Genomic DNA, 16,059 nt, shown 5'->3' with positions numbered 1-16,059 from the left:
ACCCTCATTCATCCCCATTCATTTAGGAACCAAGTTACATAGGAGGGGTAGTTGTGAGTCATGGGTTACACAACCAGGCCTGGTGACAGGATGGAGAATTGACAAACAAAATGGAAACTTGACTTGACTTATGCTAACTTACATATGTAAGCCTCAATCATATAGTATTGGTAAAAACAGTAATATAGAAGAGTAAAAACCAATATAAACATAATAATTATACAATATAAAGGAGAAAAAACAAAACAAATACAACTTGCTACCAAAATAAAATGCTGAACCTATCCTGTGTCTTAGCTCACTTATACTCATCTACATGGAATAGAGAGGGAAAGAAAAAGTCAGAAATGGTTGGGAAAGGGGAAGGAATGCATTTTAAAAGAAAAACTGGGGGTTTTGCTACAGAACTATAGGCCCAAGTTATGGTATACTGGCATCCAGTCATGCCCTGCGAGTTCAAATGTGAACACAAGTGAATTGTGGCAGGCATGTCCATGAATTTTGTCTACAGAACTTTCTAGGTGGGCAGGGGACATTTTGAAAGATGGAGTGCTTTTAGGTCAGAGTGGCTGGGCTAAACATTTGAGCTCAGGGTTGGGTTCAAGTCTTGTTTAAGCAACTCTCATTTGCACTTGCAGTTTATGATCTACCCTACCCACCAATTTATGATCACATTTGACTGCAGACACCAGATTTTAGTTGCTAAATTAAAAGCCTAGTTGAAAATTCAGAAGGGTAAAATTAGAGGCCTGCATTATGAAATCACAACAATTCTCCAGATCAAATTGTCAAAGCTTCCGAGGTACCAATAAATAAAAAAAAAATAAATAAAAAGGTTGTTATTATGGAGACATTTGATTTACGAGGGTCTTTTTTACTATTGGGTGGGGGAGGAGGAAGGGGAAAAGAAAAAAAACCAAACACTACGCTATTTCCCCCCTTCCCTTCTGAAATTTGGATCAGCTAATTAAAAGCCAGCTAGAATTGGATGCTTTTTCATATGGTACCAGAATGACTTCCAGTGCTTCAGACCATCTTTAGTTACCATAGCAACTTTTAGGCTCCATAGGTTGCTGCTTATTGGCAAGACAAAATGTAAACATCATGTGAATGTAAGGTTTATGCATACAGCATTTGTCTAGTTATAAATCTAATTTATGAATTAACTGCTTTTCTTTGCCAAGTTTATTCTCCCTTCTTTAAAAATGAACATCTAGAAATAAGTTCTGCCGATTAAATCCACCGCAGCCGTAGCACAGTTTCTTATGGTTAGTTTGCATAATACTTTGGAAGCCCAGCATAGGACTGTTAGCCATATTCTATAAAGACAGGAGCAGGCAATTATTTCTGGTGGAGGGCCGCTTAATGAGGTTTAGTGATCTTTTGAGGGCTGCATGGGTAGCCCTGCCCCTTGACAGTTGCCCCATCCCCAGTTGCCACCATGGGACCAGAAGTCACACCCCTAACACCTGAACTTTGTCACCAGAAGTCCCTCCTCTTGCCCCCCTGGAAATATTCCTTTTGGGAGGAGGGGTTTGCCATCTCAGAATCAGAAAAAAAGGGGAATTGTACACTACTACTCAAACACTGACTATAACATATTTTAATTTTATTACAAAAAATATTTGTCATGATTTGTGTTTTTGTACTGTATATAGAGGTGACTGCATAATAACCCAAAATACATTCTTAGTCTTTAATATTGTGTGTATGGTGGGATGTTTGCATGTATGGTGGGCTGTGCAGGTGTGTGGCTGTGCATGTGAGAGGCATAGGGTATGTTGAAGGGCTGTGTATATGTAGGAAGTTGTGGGGGTAAGGTGTGGGTATGTGGCATTTGGGGGGTGTGAAGACCATCCCCAAACTCCTCCCATAGTGCAGCAGCAAGTGGGGCACTGGTTCCCGGCTCTGGCCAGTGCTGCACATTGCAGCAAGGAGGATCACAGCCCCTGCCAGGCAGTCTGCATCACCAGTGCTCCCCTCACTGGTGCAGCATTGGAAGGAAGCCCCAGGAGTGGGAGCTAGCTGCTTTCCCTGCCCCAGCCAGCTCCAGTGCCTGGGGCTTCCCTCCCATGCCACATGAGTGCAGGGAGTGCCAGCGATAAATACGGCTCAGCGGGGAGCTGTGCTCCTCACTGGTGCCTGGTTCTAGCCAGCACAGCACAACACATTGCTGAGCGTGAGTGCCCCTGCCTGCTGTTGGTGATCCCTTCTGGGGCTGCGCATCATGGGGAAGTGTGGGGGGTTCCCCACATCCCCCCCCACCCTCCCCACACCCTGCCCAGCCAAGCTGTAGCAGTGGCAGCAGCATCCCTGCTCAGAAGCTGCTGCTGCTGGCCAGGGCCCCTACACCCACAAGGGTGGGAGTAAGGTGCAGTAGGGTATGTTGCAGGGGGCTGTGTACATGTGGGCATCTCATTCCCACCCTCTTGGGTATAAAGGCTGGGCAAAGTACAATTTGTTGGTGCTGCAGGCTGGATAAAAAAAAGTGCTTGGCAGGTTGGATGCGGCCCATGGGCCGTATTTTGCCCATTCCTGCAATAAAAGAAGATAAGATTTTCATGGGCCAAAAAGGGGTGGTCCTTGACGAGATAAATGATTAATAGGATACAACTGAAAATACGTATTAGAAGTACCAGTGAAGAGTCAATACACATAACTTTAAAAGGTACCCAAGATAACCTACACTGTTAACCTATTTCCCACTTGCCTGATTTTTCAGGAATACCTTATTCAAGATTCAGGGAAATTTTATTTGTGTGTTCAAATGATGATAAGATTTTACATGAAGTGTACTAGCTGTATGGCAAAGAAGACCAAAATGTGTTTATTTTAAACAACCCATTCTTCAGGTTCTTAGCTCAAACTAATGTTAAATCCAGTTTCTATCACAGTATTAAAATGGATAGGTTTTTGAGGTTATATTTTAGTTCATATTATTCAGACAATGTCTGAATTTAACATCCAGTTTTTATTTCCAATAACCTCATAAAAATGCAAGTGGCATATGCTATCTTTTTTTTATGCTTTTCTTCCTTTTCTTCTCTCATAAAATCCAACCTGTGATTAACCTAGTTCTGTCTCAATGTAAGGGACATGTAGACTAAAATGTGATAGTCTCATTAAATAAAATATTATACATCTATGGGTTTTATGGTATCTTTTAAATTTTCCTGGGTTTTTGTTTAAAAAAAAATAACTGATGGTAAAACTCTGCCCCTACTTAAATGATTTAAAGAGATTTATAATATGTTTCCATCCATCCCCTTTCAATTACTTTAGTTAACAAAATTTACCCACTGCAGCAGTCTGCCACTGTTGAGACTCTGGGGATTTTCCCCTTGGCATCGCAGTCTTGTTTGTCATGAATGTAAAATCCAGAGATCTTTATTAAAACAAGTTGAGAGTTGCATTAAATGTCAGTCTCTAAATTTACTGATTTATTTATGTTCTCTGCTATTTCATTACAAAGTCGAGATAAATCTTTAAAGAACTGTATAGGAAGCAGTTCTCTCATCCATAATAAGTTATTTTGAAACATTTTTGCCATCCTGAATCCTGATGAAAATTTAAAGTCTCATTCTTCTGAACTGACAAAAAAGGAGAAAAATTTCACTTGCAGTCAGTGACATCATGTGCAGTTATATCAACCTTTTTTTTTTAATTAAAAAAAAGTTTGAAAATGAAGTTAAATTTTAAGAAAAAGAAAAGTGTAGAAATGGGATATTTAACTTTAAAACAGGCTTCTAGTCAGAGGATTCCTTAACCTAATTTCTTCCCATAACAGTTTTAGTTTTGTCAATTTTTTCTCAAAAAGATTAAAATTGAAAAATTCTGTATCAGCTCTAACAACAAACCATCTCTGCACAGTACTTGGGGCAGGCTAATTAGCACTGGCAAATAACAGTGGGGGTGTCTACACAAGATGCATAGCAGACTAAATTGCTGCACAGTAATGCATCACCATCTACGTGTATGCAGCAATTAGGGTGCTGATAGACTAATTTACTGCGCTGCTGGATAGTCCAGTCAGATTCAAGTGGTACCTACCAATGGAGTAAATTACTGCCCTTAAACGTATGTATAGATGGCTTCATCAGGATTAGTTTACTCTGGCTCAAGTTGAGCTAGAGTATATTCAATAGCATAAATTGTGTAGACATGCCCATTGTTAGTTAGTCTGACTACGTAATTGTATCTATACTGTTTCTGGTTTTGGAGGCAGCTTGTTTGGAACAGCACAGCATGCTTAAGGACACTGTTGCCAAGGATGTTTAGTTTACCTAGAGACATCCCCACAAGAGTATTGATCTTTAATTTGGCCATTTGAAGATCCTTTTGAATTTTGTGATGAGAATTTATTTTAACCTCCAGCCCTTCTTATTCTCTAAGTGAAGTATTTTTTCCTAACCCACTTCCATCTCTCCCAGGCTCTAGGCATTTGTTTGACTTTGTCATAGGAAAGATTATAGCTCGTATCATGGATTAATTGTCCGAGGTGGTTTCCTGCTACACCTTCTGAGCAAACAGGGGCAGCTTAATAATATTTACTTTTTGGTTGATCTGCTAGTGGCGTTAACTGGACAGGGTTCTGAGTACTCTTTAAACAGATGGCTGTGTGCAGGTAGAGGCACGTAACACCCAGATATTAAATTTAGTGTGCAAATACACCTCTTCCAGTGTCATGTAAAATAGAATATAACATTTTATTATCATGCAAAATAGGAGCTGAAGATCAAGCCCAATATTAGACATTTTTACCTAAAAAAGAATTACTAGTGCCTAATTAAATGGATTTTGAAGTTCTAGACATTCTGTGGTTACAAAGGGCTTGAGCTTATGCCCATTGAAGTAAATGGCAAAACTCCCAGGCTACGTACAGACATTCGGGGAGGTTAAATCAGATTCAAAATGTCCACCTGATTTGAACTTGGCTTGTCCCGGTACTAAGTTTACACTTACAGACCTGGTCTCAGAGACCAGCAATCAGTCTACACCTGTAATTATTCAGAAGTTCTATGCACACAAACTGGTCTAAAAATTGCAGAACCCAGTTTAAGATGAACCTGGATCTGTGTAGTTTCAAATTATTCTATTTAGGTCAAATTAGTGCATGGAACTAGTGCATCCACTTCCCCTGTACAGCCCCAAGGGTGGGAAAACTCCAGCCACTGGTCCCAGTCCTGAGATGCTCTTATCACTCCCCCCTCCCCATAATCTATTTTTGCCCCCTCCCTGACCCCTTGATTCCCCCCACCAGCCAGCCAGCCCTCTCAATCCCCATCCTACAAGCCATTCTGGGTGCAGTCACTTTTATCAGCATTTGCTGCTGCCAGAGATGAACAAGTAAGTCCCAGTGGAGGGAAGGGCAGGAGGGATAGGGGTGTAGGTTCACTGGGGGAGAGGGAGGGAGAGCACACCCCACCTATGAGTCACACCTGCCCCCCACCCCTCCTGGGTCATGCCGGACCCCCATCAGCCTACTAGACTCCCAGCTCCCTGGCTCACCCTGCCATCACGATTTACCTGATATCAGACAGCCATTTTTAATCAAGTTAACCTCCCCTTAATCTTAATCCCCTGTTATCTGTATTTGACCCTATTGGTTTAACTGTTTATGATAGTGGCCTAACTGAGCAAAAGTACAAGGGTACAAATAATATTACTGGAACAAGTCTGTTCCAATTCCATTAAGATGCCCTTGCCCAGATGGCAAGGTAATAAGCAACATGACCTATAATCCTCATGATCCTAACTGTGAATAAGAAGAAAGATACACTGAAGTTACATATCAAGCATTAGGCTAACTGATCCATAATACCATTAATTAGAAGGTTGTGTTAAATTCCAGTGGCTAGAACTTTCGTTTAGATATCCTACATTATTTTCATTGCTACTGTTTGGTGGGGGGGAGGGGGGAGGGTTGGTTGGTTGTTTTTTGAGTATCTAAAAATATCGTTATTTAACAACCGATTAAAAAAATGTAAATCAGTTGTATGTGAAGAGATCAATTCTGCCAAGAAGGGATTTTATAAGTTAATTCATGTTTAATGAATACCCCTTCAAACATCATACATCCTCTCTGCCTGTGGTTGGGATTTTACTGCGGAAAATTAATCCAATACTCAGTAAGGTGCTTCAAACTATCATTTTACATGGCAATGTCAGCACACTTTATTTTGAAAACATGCTGTATTAAAGTGAATTTATCTTGTAAAGAATTCCTCGTAAAGACTAGTGGCAACAGCATGTGGGCTAAGTAATTGTTAAACATTTTCTTAAACCTTCAAGGCCAATTAATAATAATAATAATAATAATAATAATATTAGTGTCACAAAAGCGGCACAAATAATTCATGGCAAATACATGTCCAGAACAGAAAAGAAACATATTAATATAGCTTATCTGTGTTTGTTATGCCACTCCCCCCCGCCACACACCTAAACACTGCTGCAGATTATTAGCCTTACCCAATTGATTGCAAGCTGCTAAGGGTTCAAAATTTCAAATGCATCCAACCAAAAAATGAACCATGAACCTACTGCCACCAAGAAGTATCTAGTAATTAGTATGAAAGGCAAGAAATGAAACAACTCCATTCCTTCTCAACTTTGTCAGTGGATAAGAAAGTACAGGTGTAACAGGGAGTATTGGTATATGTCTTGATGTGTTTGGTTATAAGTTTGCCTGTTTTGTAACACTTACAGCATTTTTCCTTGTATATCACATCTGACTCAAGAACAAATTTAATTTAGATTAGTTCTTGCAAACATATCTGAAACAACCTGGCTAAATCCTTACTATATGGATCATAACGTGCACTGAGGTTATATGGATATATAACCATCCGCTCGAAAAATAAAAATAAAAAAGAGGTACAAATGGGGCGTCAGATTATTACTTTCAAACCATCTAAACCCTGTTACCTTGCATAATCACATTTTTCAGCTGTGGAAGGGCCTACTTTCATCAGCAACAATCACAGAAGTTTCTTGATGCAAGTGCTCTGTATCAAACATACCAAAGGACATAGGAACCTGTGGAAAAATTTAGGGCCTGTAGCTTCTTGACCCTTTGTACTTCCTTGCTCTTGTACTTACATGGTCACAGCCTGTAGGCAGCCGCTACATTTATGGATACTTTTGAAATGCCAGATTCTGGCAGAACAGACTTCACAGATACACTATGCAGCTGCAAAGACCTGTACTGTAGCCAATGACAATTTTACACCCAAACAGAATTTCTATACATGCCAATAAACAGAAGTTATAATGCTGGCTGCATTAGCACAATCTGATGAACCATCTCTACAAGGTTAATGAACCAAGATAAAGTTCCTACTCATGTTCATCTGAAATGGATGTCTAAACCCATGAAGTTGGGCTGCAGGAAAAACCTTGCCCTCTTTTAGGTTTTATAAGGTTTAAATTACAGTCTAATGTATAATTCTGAAATGTGTCCTTGGTGATGATCAGTTATGTTCACTATATCCTTAAAAGGACAAATGGTTTGCAGATATGGAAAAAGAAAATCTTTGATACTTAATGGTAAAAAGGTAACAAAACTATTTTTTCTTAATAATTCATTAGTAAACAGGAATTTATCCGTATTTTTCCCCCTCTCAAAGCCTTCGCAGGGCTAGCAAAAAAATTATCTTTTGTAACCCTTAAAGCCCAAAAAAGTCTATTCCCTGTGGAATGACTTTATACGGTGACAGTGTGCCTCAGATCATGGACATATCTAAGATTTTAAAAAGCAGGTAGAGAGGGTGCAGATGGTGTAGTGCATCATTACATGCAACACCACTTCTTTCTCCAGGTTAAAAAAACAAAACAAAACAAAACAAACAAAACAGAAAACCCACAACCAACTAGAAGCTTTACTAATATGCAAAGAACCTAGGGCTATATTCTTTGGTTTTAGATCAAAGCAAAAAACAGGTATAACATTATTGAAGTGTGCACTAAATGTGTTATATTACATATTATGTATAACCAAAAACCACAACAAGGTAGGAATAAACAATATCTTTTGATTTTTTTTTTTTTTTTAGTCCTGTTGTCATTAGAATTAAAGGTACATCTCTTTCAGGTTCAACAAAATCAAACCGCCTTGAGCATCTTCACAGTAGTACATCCAGTGCTTCACTGAAAAAGTTATTTCCACACCTAAGTTGGTGTTCACCTGAGTTAATGATGTTCAGGAGCAGCCAACAGACAGCATAATTGCAGAAGAAAGGCCAGCTTGATTCATGGACCATCAAAACCATTGGAAAAGGACAGAATGTATTTAACACTTGTGGAATGAAGCTGAATAAAGAATTTACAAGGAATCAGGTGAATTATGAGTCATGAAGTTAGGCAACTCCCTCAGTGCTGCCTTAACACAATGCTGCTCCCACTGTCAGGCTCCTGATTTAAAATTGGGATGGTGCAGGTATCAAAGGTAGGGATGTCCAGTTGCACCAGTGCACCCCACCCTGGATCCACCTCTGCCTTAGAGAGATGCCAAACCACAAAACTCTCTCTCTGTCTCTCTCTCTCTCACACACACACACACACACACACACACACACCAGGTGCTTCAAAATGCATGCTCCAAGTCTGCCAAATCTGGAAATATGCAGATGATCAATGGTGGCTTTCAGTGGCTGCTCAAGAATGCAGACTGAGGTTTCACGAGTAGCAGAGAGGAATGCCCCAGAGCATTTCCACTGATATATTTGCAGAATTGGAACATGCATGTGGGAGTGGGTGGGTAACAAGTACCTGGGAATGACCTAGCTGGCATACTACACATGTGCCTAAACTCATGTCACAACCATCTGTTTTCAACTACCAGTAAGTTGAGGCAACCAGACATCCCATTGCCATTCTAGGAATAGATGATGCCTTCTTACAACAATCTCAACATCAGAGAATAGAAAGCATGCACATCCTTTCTATAACACCGCTAACTGCTTTCTCACTAGTCTAAAACATTCTATTTTAATGAGCAGTCTGTAATGAACATTTGTGGGCAGGTTCCTGTTACAGTTCAGGTGCACCAAGTAACAATGTAAATTGGACTTAATGAGAGGCAAAACAGCCCAGTAAAGAGCAAGCACAAGCTCAGAGTAAGAACATCATAAAACAGGGTACAGTGTCACTTTACAGATTAATTCAAACTAACTTTATAGTTAGTCTATAAAGTGTCACTCTTTCCCTGTCTTTTGCAAGACTTCAGACTAATGTGGCTAACTACCTTTCAATGTAACAAGAGTTAATGAGGTTTAAAAAGTGGAGAGCAGCTATTGCTCCATGAGATAACAGGCAGTCAGGCTTAAATCACTTTAAGTAGTGCCTTTAATACTGATATCAATGGGGTTTGGAAAATGGGCAGTGCCATCTGCATGATTTAAGTGACTGCCTGCCTTATGTACAGTTGATTTAAATATTTTATTTTATATCGTTAGACACATCCAATGCTTAGGCAAACAGGAAATTCTGTCAAGGTTGCTATTGTATTATGAATTCATTTCTATTTTCATGGGGCTTGGCTAGATATTTTAGAGGTAATAAATCAAGCTATTTTAAAGGTATGTGAAATCCATATACATATTTATTTGTGTGTGTTTGAGACAGACCATTGGTAGAGTAATTTGGCATTATTTTTATACTGTTATTGCACCTGCTATACCCTGTGGAAAAGTTTCAGTAGCCTACTGTAGCCATATGATTCATAATAATAAAAAACTTTATTTTCTAAACCCTGATGCATAGTGTGTACACACACAATTCCATTTGTTGGTCTATCTGACTAGGATGAGCATTTGGTCCCGATATAATTTGTGATTTGCAGGTGGGGACTATTGTGTGTAAAAGTAGTGAAAAAAATACTGAACACAGCTACCATTAAGGAGCAAAATGAACATAGTGGCAGCCTAGGACCTTAGCAAAGGAACACTGGTAAGAGGCACAACCTATGCACATGGAAAACTAAAATGAATTGTTTCCTTTTAGCTGGCTTTATGCAATATAAATGCAACATGCAGTCCAAATTTGTTTTGTGACTTAGCGGTGTTCTTTAATAATGAACTCGTGACTAAAAGAACAGAACTAGAGCTGTGTTAAACTCATTTGTTTCCATTCACTGGGGTCCTTACAATTCTTAGTCAATTGCTGTATATATGCCCACATATCAGGTTTCAATAGGACTCTTCAATTGTTTATCAAAATAACACTTACACCCACTCAATCAATAAAAATGTTGACTTTTATTAAGTTAGTACACATACAATCAAAACTGCAGTCACACTAATCAGTGATGGTGAAGCTTTCAGTTAACCAGTGTAGAGTTTGGAGACTGCCACAGAATCTGGAACCAAACAAAAGTTGTATCACCATAGACCATTTCAATTTCCAGATTTGTTTCGAGAGCAAAAAAAATTGCCTCTGCCATCTACTTTCATGGTTCATCTTTCACTTGAATAGTAATTATGAAAGAAACTGACTTATTTTCACTTTGGTGAAGATTACAGGACCTTATGACTTCTAACAAAGTTATTTTGCTATAATGCACCAGGAAAATACAATATAAAAAAAAAAAAAAAAAAAAAAGAAAAGTGTTGAGCCTTGCTGCCCACAGCAACATGCATTTTAATACAGTCAAGAAAGCAATTCTGATAAGCTTCTCTACGTGGACACCCATCTGTATTTATAAGACACAGACGCATAAAACTTGTAAATCTTCTCCTGTTTCAGAATAAGAGGGCTAAATTTGGTTGTTTCAGTGTTTTGTGTCTTCAAATGCTTCTTTGTGTCCAGTAATTATATTCCAGATCTACAACTGTATAAAAGAAGAGCAGAATTTAATCTATAGCGTGTTCCATTTTAATCTCAAAACAATATAGTCATTACCAAGCAGCAACAGCTCTTATTACTTCTTTAGCATGGCAGTGACACAGTACAGGGATGACAAACATTTATGAAAGCTGTACAAAACTTTGTACAACTTTTAGGCAAATAAGCTATTTATCTTCTATTTTAGATATTTCCGGCTGGGGGGTTGGTTTCTGCTTAAGCTACAAACTCAGTACTGAGCAGTGATCACTATGATCTAAAACAGGGTGGACAAAATACAGCCCGGCCCGCCAGCCAGATCTGGCCTGCCACCTGATCCAGCCTGCAGAACAGCTCCAGCTCCACTGCTTGTTAGAAGTTTAATTACCAGGAGCAGCTATTTCACACCTTGCAGTCTGTTTTTAAATTCAGCTCCAGCCCCAGCCATCTTTGACCCAATCCATCCCCCGGTGCTATGAGCAGCCACCTGTGGGTAGCTGACTGGGTGGAAGGTGGCTGGGAGCTGTCAGAGCTGATTTGGATCAGTGCCTCGACAGTGGAACTTTCTAGCACAAGGCACGGTAAGGCAGGGGAAGTCTCGGCATGGTGAAGAGTTCCGGCATGGATAGAGTTCCCGCCGAGGAAATGCAGATTTGCATAATACGATTGGCCGATGTTAAATTATTCCCACGTGGCGGCTGGCAATTGGCTCGCTAGCCGTATAAAAGGTTAGGGGCGTTTCTGCCCTAGTTGCAGAACTCCGTGATTCCCCCTGGAGTGGAACTCTGGCAGCTTGATCACCTGCCAACGACTCCCCATCGGCAAAGCCTTGCGACGTATCCTCCGTGTTGCATGCCTGAGTTAGACCTGAGCTACCCGGTCTACAAGAGCTCCTCGATTAGCGACTAGAGAATAGAATTGTTACAACTACGATTGCCTGCAATGTATACGACTCTACAGTGTAAGTAAAGCCATCTCTGTTTTCCAATTGATACGTGTCTCGTTTGTGCCTAATGCCACTCCGGTGATAGAGAGTACCCATCTACCCGTCAAGGGATCGCAGCCACAACTCCAGCTAGCCTTCCCAAAGACTCCCGATCCTCGATCCCCCCTCGGCCCCCACAGGAGCTAGAGCCATGACTACATATACTGGGGCAGGACCCACCCAGCTACAGCTTCACCACCTGACGCTGCCCAGAGCACTGTAGCAGGGGCAGGAGGAGGAGGAGGATCTGTTGGAGATGGAGGAATCAGGTATCACCCGAGTGACTGCAGCTGCACCAGGAGCAGTCCTGCCAAGAAGCTGGATGCTGGCTGAATCCAGGGCTGGTGGGCACAGGGAAAAGTGTGTCACTGTGTGCCCCAGGCAGTAGCAGGTGGGGCTTTGCCCTTGTGGAGCACCGCAGGGACAGCTGCTGGCCAGATGGGGAGGGGGCACAGACCACACCTGCACTGCACTGGCACCAGGGCACCCACGTCCCCATGCCATGTCTGCTCATCCTGTGATTTAGCACCCCACAGGCCTGACATGGAACCCAGGAGAATCCCCAGTGCATGGGTACAGCCCACCTGTGGCTCCTGCATACCTTCCCAGTAGGTCCCACACATGGGCACAGCCCTGAAGGAGCCTAGCCCTGGCACCTGCACACCCTTCCATAGGGCAAAATATTCATGAACAGTATCTATTTAAATGCATGACATTATATACATGTTCCCAAAGTCATCCAGCCTGAGAAAAAAAAAAAAAATGAAGACTTTCTTTAAATAAAGGAGACAAAATTGCATGGAATACCTGGGATTTATATCCTAAAAGCTAGAATTCCATGTACTGTAATTCTGCCCATCTGCTTTATGGGAAAAAGTGTCTCGTCTTCTGTCAGACTGGGTGACTTTGGGAACATTAACATTAGAAGGAACCATCAATCAAGATCATTCTCACCTTTCTGAAAACATAATATATAAAATAGGCAAAAACCTGCCAGACAGATCCTCCTCCATACTAACTACTGTGTTTTCACATTCTCTTTAGTACAGTGTGTACACAATGAGATAAAACAGTATACAAACAATCAGCCATTTGCTTCCTGATGAACAATGGTAATGATAGCTGCCAATGATAACAAATAGGTTATTGTAACCATTTCAGACAGTTGTTTTTTAGTTTGAAATAAACAGTGTTCCTCACAACAGCAGATTGATTTCATTTTTCAGATGCATTTCCTTTTCATATTATGTCTTATATATAGGAAAAGATGTATTTCTAGATTTCAGCAGGAAGGGGATACTTGACTATGGCAGTGGAGAACCATCTCTCTCTTTCACTGGGTGTAATATTGTTGCCTTACATCATGGTATACCTTAGTGAAGACAAGATTTTTTTCTTAGTCTCTCTCAGTATTGAGTGGCTAATTCTCAAAAAAGTCAAATTTAAACCTTCAGCATCTGACTTCAATTTTGTTGAACAATTTAATTTAAATAGTTCATGGGGTGACCCTTTCCAAACATCTTATTTAGAAACTGTCATCTCAAAATAATCATCTCTTGTAAAGTGCACAATCCTTGCTCAGAACTTGTGGCATACTGGCCTCCCCTTCTACAGGAAACCTCAGCCCTACTTCAAGCCCTTTGTTTTACCTGTGTGGAAGATGGGACAAAGGCAAAACATGCTGGGTCTTGACCTCACAGTTGGACCTTGACCTCACAGCGTTTCTTTTCTGGACCCTGGATCCTAACAACTAGCATATGAGCTAGCAACCAGAACTTGAGGAAGGCTCGGATCACTAGGCCGAAGAGTTTGGAGAAGGCCAAAAAACAAAGCAAAAAACCCCCACAAACCTCCATTCACAGCATATAGCTAGACTACTAGCTGAATCTTTAACATCTGTGTAAGCTCTTAGATGGGCCATTTAACTTTGGAAACATAAAGCTGTCTGTCGTGGCGCGGTTCTTCAGGAGGGCCGTGATCGCCTTGAGGTCCCTCGCTTCGTGTCAAGGCTGGCCCAAGGCACCCTCTTATTCTCGCCCACCACGTCTTTGATGTTTGTATATATAGTTGGGAGGCTGCCTATGACTCCCCGGGCACGGCTACTCGGGACCTCTGTCCCCGTGTGTTCCTGGACCCCCTGGGGGTCTCCCGATATGGTGGGTGCTCCCTGGACACCCTAGCCTTATGGGCTATGCGTGGCTCCTACCACCCCTAATACCACGCCCCAAGCCTCGCAGATGTGCTGGACGTTGGTCTGTCATGTTACATGCCCATTCTCCTGGGCCTCCCCTGTAGTCTAGCCCACTCCTTGGCCTCCCCTGTAGTCTAGCCCACTCCTGGGCTCTCTCTAATACCCAGCCTCTCACTGGGACTCTCATCAAGCCCACTCTGGGCCTTCTCTGAAAGTGTGGTCCCCCTTATGGATCTTCTAGCGGGCCTGCGGTCCTTCAGGGCAACCGCACGGGTACCCTCTCTGACCCAGGCTCGTCGCGCTGCTATTCCCTCTCCTCAGGGACAACCGCAGCACCTTGCCTCTGTCTGAGTGGTGTTGCTGCACTAGCCTACGGCTGGGCTCATTATGCCCGTCTCGGGCTTCTCAATATGGCGCTCCCTCCTCTTCAGGGCTCGCCGTGCCCACCTTGGGCTTCTCAATAGTCCCCCCTTTCTCAGGGACTCGCTGGGCCCATGCTGGGCTCCTCTAAAGTGCATTCCCCCTTCCTGGGGCTCGCCACATCTATGCTAGGGCTTCCTAGCAGTGCCCCCTTCTGGGGCTCGTCATGCCCACACTGGGGCCTCACAAAGCCGCCCCTCTCCGGAGCTGGGGTCTACATAACCCGCACACAACCTGGGGTCTTTATTCCCCGCCCGCAACCCACTGGTTGCGCTCCTTGCCGCCAGTTGCTCCTGCACTGGTGCGTAAACTGCGCCTTCACTGGCACTGTAAGAATGATGCACTCTCCTGGCGCTAGCCCACGCCCTCACTGGCGCTAGGGCACCCCACACTCTCTGGGGTCCCTATGAGGATACTGCACCCTCCTCGGGCACTGGGGCCCCCACACTCCCGTGGGGCCCTTTATGAGGCCTCCTCCAACCCCTACAGCCTCACCCAAACCTCCGGTATAACATTAAAGCCAAACATAAACTAGAGACCCCTGGCTAAACCATAGTGCCCAATCCTCTCAGGGCTATCATGAGCTGTACTTGCAAGTCAGGCTTCTTCCCATATCTTGGCTGAGGGAACTCCTGCCTCTTCGGCTACTGGCAGGGAACTGCCAGCCTAGCCTCAGCCCTGAGCTTTATAAGGGCCAGGCCCTGCCTCCTACAGGCAGCTGGCTCCCCTTAGTTGCTCCAGCAACCCGCAGCTGTGCTCATTACCCGGGCAACCCTCAGCTGGGCTCGTTATGTCAGGCCAGGGCTTGCTCACTCACTCCCTGGCAGTTTCTCCTCTCTAGGAGCAGGGGCACCGGGGTGCCCTGCGACACTGTCATACACATGCTAAATTAAACAGTGACAGCAATAAATCTACTGAGAAAATAGGTGAGAAGAGTAAATTAATAAGAAAATCAAAATAGCACTTAAAAGCAGAGAAAATAGGACACCACTTGATTAACTTAACCCCCTGAGAGAGCTGGATTTTTCAGACAAAACACCTTAACCAAACTTGGAAATGGCAGAAGTAAGAACTGGCTGTGAAGGGTGAGGGATGAAGAAAATGAAAATAAAGATTTATTATTTCACTGAAGGAAAAAGGACAAGAAGCGAACAAGACACCTGTTGCTGAAAAAATAACAGCTGATAAAGGTGTTTTGAACACTATGATCCTAGACAGAATCAGGCTGTAGATGTGTATGGGTGTGGATGTATTCAATCAACTAATGCATACGATTCTAGCACTGTGATATGAAATCACTGCCCAGGAATGTTTCAACTGGTATAGATACACTGAACAGCCCTTGAGCAGAACTCAGATCATATACAGATTAGACTGTTAAACAGTCTCGGAGACTATGGGTTTTTATCCCATTACCTGGATTAGCTCAACTCCAACTATTTATTCTTCTCCCCCTCAGTCTATTAACTGCCTTGTTTAACTCTATGGACTTTTTCAAACCCACCTTTTCATTCTGCCAGTAGTGTCCCCCTCCCCTCATCCTTTCCCTTTGTTTTTAGATTCCTCTCCATTTTAGAACCTTTCTTTTCATTCATAAAAGCCAATTCATAATATATGATAAAGTCGGCCATTGCTTACAAAA

The sequence above is a fragment of the Alligator mississippiensis genome, chromosome 5, assembly GCF_030867095.1.
Source record: "Alligator mississippiensis isolate rAllMis1 chromosome 5, rAllMis1, whole genome shotgun sequence".
NCBI lineage: Eukaryota > Metazoa > Chordata > Crocodylia > Alligatoridae > Alligator > Alligator mississippiensis.
The sequence above is the reverse complement of the archived record's forward strand: the minus strand, read 5'-3'. Positions refer to the sequence as shown.